This window comes from Mus musculus, chromosome 5, assembly GCF_000001635.26.
Source record: "Mus musculus strain C57BL/6J chromosome 5, GRCm38.p6 C57BL/6J".
NCBI classification, from domain to species: domain Eukaryota; kingdom Metazoa; phylum Chordata; class Mammalia; order Rodentia; family Muridae; genus Mus; species Mus musculus.
Genome location: NC_000071.6, coordinates 11,225,634 through 11,234,425, shown reverse-complemented (window position 1 = coordinate 11,234,425; position 8,792 = coordinate 11,225,634). Strand labels below are relative to the sequence as shown.

General features: G+C 37.1%; 1 long non-coding RNA gene across 5 annotated transcripts in view; it reads left to right on the top strand.

The window, feature by feature from the left end:
• Window positions 1–1,476: 1,476 nt before the first annotated feature.
• Window positions 1,477–8,792, top strand: part of Gm4047 — a 42,982-nt gene continuing 35,666 nt past the window's right edge. For 3 of the 5 annotated variants that reach the window (XR_003955849.1, XR_003955845.1, XR_003955848.1), the window contains exon 1: window positions 1,477–1,700. This is a non-coding gene — a long non-coding RNA (predicted gene 4047). Of the gene's footprint in view, window positions 1,701–3,211; window positions 3,289–8,792 lie in introns of those variants that run through there. The other 2 variants (XR_003955847.1, XR_003955846.1) reach the window with 2 other exon arrangements.

Here is an 8,792-nt window from a genome sequence, read left to right as displayed (position 1 = left end):
TTAGATTGAGAAATGCCCCCTGGACTTTCATTGCATCTTGAATATACTATTTCTGTCATTGAAATAAGTTTACACATTTGAATTTTAATTTTGTTCATCAGAACCTATAAAGTTTCTCATATTTCCCTGAAAATTTGGTACCAGACAGTATTCCTGCAGCTCACATTCCTGAACTAGAAATTGATGTAAGCGATTGTGATGCCCATGACTCCTACGAGAGTTGTTCTTATCCTTTACTCTCAAATTTCAAGAGATTTAGAGATAAGACAAGCAATTATGAAATAAGCACATCAGACACAGTTTTGTATTTTTATGAAAAAGATGTTTCAACGGACTGTGGATACACTTGATCCAAAATATGCAACTGCAACTTTGGTCAGAGAATTGTGAGAGATCAGCTTACAGTGTAGATTCTCATGTGGATGGAAGATATGTGACACACATTCCTTAAGTCATGCGCAAATGTGATAACATACAGTGGTTTATAAGAGAACATTAAATGTTGTGAGTTCCTTGAAGATAAAGATTGTTCCTTATTCATATATGTACATATTACACACACAGTATGTCCCTGAAAAGTTCTTTATGATGAAGTTATGCTTATTGAATTTGCTGTTTTGAGTTATACTACTTCACTAGAGTGAATATAGGAGTCTGTAAACCTAGGTCAGTGCCATGCGTAGGAATCCCATGAAGAGCTTAATAAAATATCTCATTTTTTTCTATGATATTCTTTTTCTATGTGACATAGACAATTAATTCAATTAGGAATGCGTTAGCAGTATAAAATAGAAATAAGGTAAAAAAGAGGAAAAAGATAACAGATATTTTGGTTATAAAAAGAAAAGTAGCAAATAAGAAAAGAAAAGGTTATATTTATTTAACATTTTTTTAGGTTTTTCTTTAATAAGATATCTTCTTTATTTATATTTCAAATGTTATCCCCTTTTCGAGTTTCCCCTCTGAAAATCCCCTATCCCCTACCCTCTCCCCCTGCTCCCCAACCCACCCACTCCCATTCCTGGCCCGGACATTCCCCTATACTGGGGCATAGAGCCTTCACAGGACCAAGGGCTTCTCCTCCCATTGATGACTGACTAGGCCAACCTCTGCTATGAATATAGCTAGAGCCACAAGTTCCACCATGTGTTTTCTTTGATTGGTGGTATAGTTCCAAGAAGCTCTGAAGGTACTGGTTAGAAACTTTTTATATAATTATATAATGTTACAATTATATAGTAGCAAAATCAATATTCATTTAATTTTATTGGAATTAAACTTAAAGACAGTAAAGATTAAGCAAAAGAAACTGCAGAATATATATTCATTTAACCAGCCATTAGCAATTTGATTTTTGAAATATGTACCTTAATTTAAAATATCATTAGAAAATAAGCTGAATTCTTCTTGGAAGAGGATAGCTGATTTTAATTCATAAAAGTTGTCTTCTTTTCTTTCAGGTTGTGAGAAAACATTCTTACCAAAGAAAGCAGTATACATGAGAGGAAAAGTTTCTTTAGCTGAAAATTCTAGATTATAGTACATGTCAGTAAGAAAGGCAAAATAGCATGGAAGTTAAAGTATTGCCCCACAACCTTAGAGCAGAGAAAATTGATGGATGCATTCTTCAAGTATTGAAATGACTTTCCTTCTCAATCAATCCCAGTTTATTCAGTCCAAGAGTGCTCCCTATATTCAAGGTAAGTGCTCCAACCACCATTAAATAATTAAGAAAATTCCTACCATTCATATCCACAGACCAAACTTATTGAGGAAATTCTTCACTGAGAATCTCTTTTGAGGTGTTTTTATACTCTTTCAAGCTGACAGTTAAAACTAACTATTGCACAAGTATTCTCTTTCTCTCCCTAAGTGCACCCAAACCAAGCCAATATTTAAAGAAACAAAATGAGAACAAAGATAGAAATAACTCACAACAAAGGTCTTGCTATTGTCCACAGACACTCAAAGACTCATTTAGTTTCATATTTTATATAACTAGACTATAGCCCATCACAGGCTGCTTAGATGTTCATACAAGACTTTCTTGGAGAAAGTATATCTTCTATCATTTTTTTTTAGTTTAAACAAATGTGAGTTCTTTGTAAAGTTTCGCTATTAGAGCTTGGCGACTCTTATGGAAGAATAGGAAGGATTGGGGCCAGAAATGGGATAGAAACTCCACAGGAAGACCAACAGAGTCAACTAACCTGGACTCTTCAGGCTTTCAGGAGTCTTTACCACCAATCAAAGAACATACAAGAGCTGGACCTGCTAGACCTCCCCACCCATATGTAGCAGATGTGCAGGGTAGTCTTCATCTGGGCCTGGAACAACTAGAACAGGGACTGTCCTAAAAGCTACTGGCTGTACTTGAGACGTGTCCTTCTAGCTGTGCTGCCTTGTCTTGTCTCACTGGAAGAGGAGATGCCTAGCCTTGCAGAAGTGTCCGGATTAGAGGATACCCAGGGGAGCCCCACCCACTCAGAGGAAAAGGGGAGGGGTGACCAGGAGGGGGTAGCAGTGAGTAGGATGTAAAGTGAATAAGGAAAACAATAAAATAAATTAAAAAAAAACAAAAGCAAGATCAAAACAAACATATGATTTGAGCATTTTGATTTAGTGGTAGTTATTTTGCAGACTTTGTAGTAGCATAGAGTCTGTAGGTTTCTGCTTCACTCTGATGGCTGGCATTAGAAATCTTCATGAGTTTACCAAATGTAATCTATGAGGAAAGCCTTTCCTAGCTACTACCAAGTGAAACCTGGGACTTAGCAGTTGAAATACTTGGTTAAAGAACACGAGTAACTAACTTTGCTTTTTGAATAAATGCTTTCCACAGCTTCTTCTTTTACAGATGTGTTTATTATTCACTGTAGCATATCTTATGCTTTTTGCTGGTTTTCAGTGTTTGTTAATGCACAATATGAATAAATTGTGTTAGCAAATTACATTTCCTAAAGTAAATTTTGTGAATTTTGATTGAATGCCTTGATTTTTTACAAATTACTAAAATGTATACCACCAAAGAATATATGTATAATAAAATTTAATACGATTATTGTTAATAATAAATAATGTTTCCTATTTATTGTCATTTCCTTCAACTATTGATTGTTTCTTTCCTATGTTTTCCCCTTACAGAGCTGACATAGATGAATCTTTAGTCATGAACTTAAGAGATAAATGAGAAAAACAAAGAGTTCCCATAGAATAATCATCAGATTTTATGGTAATTTCAAAATGAGAAGTCTACTAGAGAGGCAAACTTGATCTCTTTCTAATAAGGTCCAGAGACCTTTGAAGTTCTGTGTAGGTAACTGTAGCTCATTCTTGCTTGCTAAAGAGTTTAATTCAGAACAAGAAATATAAGTTAATAACATCCTCAAAGCTTTCCTAATATGATGCATTGTTGTACCTTGTTGGAGATCTCCAGAATACCAGCAAAGAGTCAACTCTGAAGCAATCACACTAGAATCTCTTTATTCCAAGCTTGAGCTTGGGTCACACCACCTACTCTGATGCAGCAGAGCAGGAGGGAGAAGTCCCTAGTTCTCAGCGGGACAAGGTTTTATAGGACATGTTAGGCAAATGAGGGAGGTTCTAGTCTGGCACATATCCGATTGTGGGGGCCATTACAGAATTTTTGTTGCCTTTAGCATAATTGGTTGCTGCTGGGAGTCAAACCATACACTTCTGCTTTCCTCCTGAATGGTGGTTGGAAGTGGATTGCCAGGGGAGTAACCTGGAGACTGGTGCTAGGTGTCGGCTTGTTAGTTAACTCAAGTTCAACCCTGGATCAGGTTCTCTAAGATGGAATCTGAATCCAAGATCACTAACAATTACTAATTGCTTTGTGTGTGTTTTCTTCTTATCTTCACACAATTAGCTCTTCGTTACCATAAGCTCTTAAATTTATAATTTTATCACCCACAGTATATAAATAAAAATGCTTGTGTCTATAATTAATCAGCAGTTTTGTCCAGTGACCACAGCTGGAATGTATCTATATAACAAACATTTCACCTTCTTACTTCTGTACTATCTATAAAGGTGTCTGTGGATATCAGCACTTATTAACCTAGCAGAAGCTACAATCACCCTGAGGAGAAACCTCCAGGCAGCTACTGGGAGTAATTTTGATTAGGTTAGCCCCTGTCCACACCTATGGGTGATTATCTTGGGTAGGTTAATTGAAAAGGGTGACCTACCCTAACATGGTCCTGTAGCATACCTCTTGCTTGGATCCTGTACCTCCTGCTTGGATCCTGTACCTCTTGCTTGGATCCTGTACCTCTTGCTTGCATCTTGGACTGAAAAAGAGGAAAGTTTGTCGAGTTTGAGCTTTCCTCATACTCTACTCCTGCCACCTTCTTCTACTGTAATTTTTTTTCACCATGGTGGAGTTTAATCTTGAACTGTAACTTAAAATTAGCCCATTGTTTAAGAAACTTTTTGTCAAGGATTTTAATACAAGATCATAGGAGGCAATACCCAGGTTCCAGATATGCTAAGCACTTAAACTGTCTAGCTGCTGCAAATATGTGTGTGCTTGTTTTTATTTTGGATTAGCTTATGAGTTTTTGAGTGTGTTATACTTTTGTAATAACAAAAATTAACTCAATGCTATATAAACAGAAACTGTACTTTTTAAGCATATAGATATATAAAAGTACACTTAAAGAGGATTATGCATACAGCAAGGGAATTATATATTATCAGTCTAGTATATCATGATGGCTTTATGTCCATTGTAAACCACTGACTTAACTATGTCTGGCCAAATATGGGTAGGTACCTTTCCAGATAATTTCTTCCCACATGCATCCTGACAGTTGCCAGTATGTTTTTGAATATGACTCATCAAAAATCTAAAAGAATATATATTTCATTCAATTATCTCCAGAGGCTCAGGCAGTGTTAAAGCTAAAATAGCTCTTGATGTTTAAAACAATGAAATAATGATGGCTATTTTGTTTGTTTGTCAATGTGTTTATTTTTTTTTTCTGCCTTGATTCTCTGAGTTTATCATTATATCATATTTTCAACAAAATAGTATTTTTGTGCCTTGCTCATTTGGTCTGAAAATTAAAGAATAAATGTCACCTGCACTCCTAAAGTCATGTGGAATATAAGCATTCTCACTCTTCCATAGAAAAAGAAACAGCTTGTGGCTTAGTATGCCAAGACAATGACTTAGAACATTAGCCATGTACTTGTCTCAGCCAATGTGGCAAAACCAGCACAGTGAGAATGAGAAGTTTCTCTCCTCATTCTATTTTTCAGAACTTTATCGTTGAACGTATCAGTCCACACTTAACATGATTATTATATAAACTCCAAGAGAGTGTCAAAACCACTGAGAGCATGGGACAAGGCAATAGCTCCATGCAAACATTGCTTAGAATATATCAGCTATAGGAGCCTCTTATTCAAATAGGACATCATAGTTGCCTAATGAAAGAGGTGTGTGTATTTATATCAGTAAGAGTTCATGATTATGAGGGTTTATAAGTAAAAATTTCAATTCTGATAAAGTTGGGTAGATTTCAACAATTTTCTCTTCCAAAACCTAGTGCCGACTCTATTTTGTACACTTTGCACAATAAATTGCAATTTTGTTCCACTACTCTAAGATTCTGCTTCCTTGTGGTAATCAGAGAGATGGTAATTGCTGGAAATTTTATCAAGGCTGCCCTCGGGCACACAGGGAAGCCTTGGTTTTCTGTAATCATCATTTATTAATTCCTTAACTCCAAATTTCATCAGATTATCAACATCTTAATAAATACTTTGAAAATTTGGCCAGGCAGAACATCACATAAAGTAAATGCCACTGGCAAATAATTGTGGTTTCTGTTTCTCTCCAATTATTGATTTTCTCTTTATGTTCAATTTTTTTTCCACCTGTTCCTAAGACGTGATCTGTGCCAGCTAATACTTTGCATTTGTGCTGATGTTTTATAGGTGGTAACACTCCAGGTTCTATTCCATTCCAGTTAACACATTTTGACCAAACCTAAAACACACACATTCACACACACACACACACACACACACACACATACACACACACACACACACACACACACACACACACACACACACACACACACACACAATTAATGAGAGTGTCTTAGTTATGGTTTTATTGTGTGAAATAATATACCATGACAGTGGCAACTCTTATAATAGAAAGCATTTAATTAAAGCTTCTTACAGTTCAAAAGTTTAGTCCATTACAATCTTGGCAGGAAAGCATGGTGGCATGAAGGCAGATAAGGGGAGAGAAAAGGCCCTGAGAGTTCTACATCTTGATCAACAAGCACTTTTTCCAACAAGATCATAATACTCCAACAAGGTTGCTCCTCCTCATAGTGTCACTCTCAATGGGTTTATTGGGGGAAATTTTAATTCAAACTACTACATTCCATACTCCCTGGTCCCAATAGGCTGATAGTTGTATCATAATGCAAAATACTTTTAGTCCAACTTCAACAGTCGCCATCGGCTAACAGTTTTATTTATTTATTTATTTATTTACTTATTTATTTATTTATTTATTTATTTATGTTTTTTCATTTATTTTGGTTTTTCGAGACAGGGTTTCTCTGTATAGCCCTGACTGTCCTGGAACTCACTCTGTAGAACAGGCTGGCCTCAAAATCAGATATCCACCTGCCTCTGCCTCCCAAGTGCTGGGATTAAAGGTGTGCGCCACCATGCCCTGCTAGGCTAACAGTTTTGACCCTGTGAAAAGTTTCTTTTGAGACTCATGGCTATCTCTTAACTGTAATCACCTATAAAATTAGAATATTAAAGCATATCACATACCTTCGATATATAATGGCATATTACCATTCCAAAAAAAAAAAAAAAACCAAAACAGGAACATAATGAGAATATACTGGAACCAAATGAGATAGAATACCAGCTGGGCAAACGCCCAAATCTGCATGTCCATAACTAATGTCAAAGTGATCTTCAGATCTCCAAAGGCATTCACCTTTATTGACTACAATGTACTTCTTTTTCTTTGGCTGTTTCAACTCCTTGTTCCATGTTTTCTTGTCAGATATCCTGTGGTTCTGTCATCTCCAACATGTTGGAGTTTTCAATGCAATTTAGGCTTCACTTTCACAGCTTCACACAATGGTATCAATGTAGGGAACATCTCTGACACATGTATGGCCTCAGCACCTTTTCCTTATCTTTTGAGAGAGACTCCATAACCCCTTTGTTCTATCCTTCATTCTAAAGGCAGAGCCACATGGCTGAAGCTGCCAACTTCTGCACCTTGCTGGCACTAGAACGTTGCTGGTTGTTCAAGCTTCTGTTTTATAGCTCTCTATTGTGGTTGGCTTCCTTCCCTGCCTAAACCTGGGTGCTCTGAAGACCAGACAAGCCTGAAAGACAGAGATATACTTACCCATGTCTCCTGGGTGCTGGGATTAGAGGTGTGTACCACCAAAACCTGGCCTATATTTATATTGAATTTCTTTGGACAAGTTGGAAGCTTAGCTGGGTGGCATCTTGCCATGAGGTCACCACTCATTTTATTTCATTTTAACATCAAGATTTTTTTTTAGTCTTTATCTCACCGAACAGAAAATTTCCACTTTCTGTTGCTCCTTTTCCCCTTATAGTGTACATTTTGTATTTTTCCATACTGAGCTTGCTACTTTTTCTTATAAATCTCTATAAGAATTAACACTAATAACCAGACAACAGAGTCAACACTTTGAGGTTTCCTCTGCCAATGTCATTAATCCAAAACTCTTTAATTTAGCCTCAGACAGACTTTTAGGACAAATGAAAAAAAAAAAAAACAGTTTTAATCTTTGCCAAAATAACATAAGAGACTGCCTTACCTAGGGATCCATCCCATCTGCTGACATCAAACTCAGACACTATTGCTGATGCTAAGAAGTGCTTACTTACAGGAGCCCAGTGTAGCTGTCCCCTGAGAGTCTCTGCCAGAGCCTGACCATTACAGATGCTGATATACACATCCAAACATTGGACTGAGTGCAGGGACTCCAATGGGAAAGTTAAGGCAAGGACTGTAAGCTGAAGGGGATTGCAGCCTCATAGGAAGAACAACAATATTAACCAACAGGGCCCTCTAAAGCTCCCAGGGACTAAATCCCAAACCAAAGAGTAAACAGGGGAAGCCCACAGCTCCTTCTGGGTATATAGCAGATGATTGCCTTGTCTGGCAGCACTGAGAGGGGCGGTCCTTGGTCCTGTGGAGGCTTGATTATCCAGGATAGGGGAAGCAGGGGGAGGGAGGAGGGGATGGCGAGTTGTGGATGGGAAACTGGGAAGGGGGAATAACATTTGAAATGTAAATAAATAAAATAAACAATAAAAATAAAAAATTAAAAAACAAAAACTTTCTCTAGTCCAATAAAAATATTCTTCTTGTCTAAAACCACATAAGCCGAGCTCCCATGCTTCAAATAACCTTCAGCTGTCTTGTCACCCTTGTTCTTACTAGTATTGCCCATTGAGCCCCACTTAAAGCTTCATTTCAAACAAAAGAATGCCCAGGCCTATCACAGCAATGCCTCAGTCCCTGATAACAACTTCTGTTTCAGTTATGGTTTTATTGCTATGAAGAGACACTGTGACAAAGGCCACTTTTATAAAATTTTAAGCATTCAAACAGATCATGGTGTAAGTCAATTTTTAAAGCATTTAAGAATAGGTGTGCTCCTCCCTGGAGAAGACCATTGATCCCAATTTGCTTATGATCCTTTGCCTAGACTTGAGGCGCATTACCTTTCCCT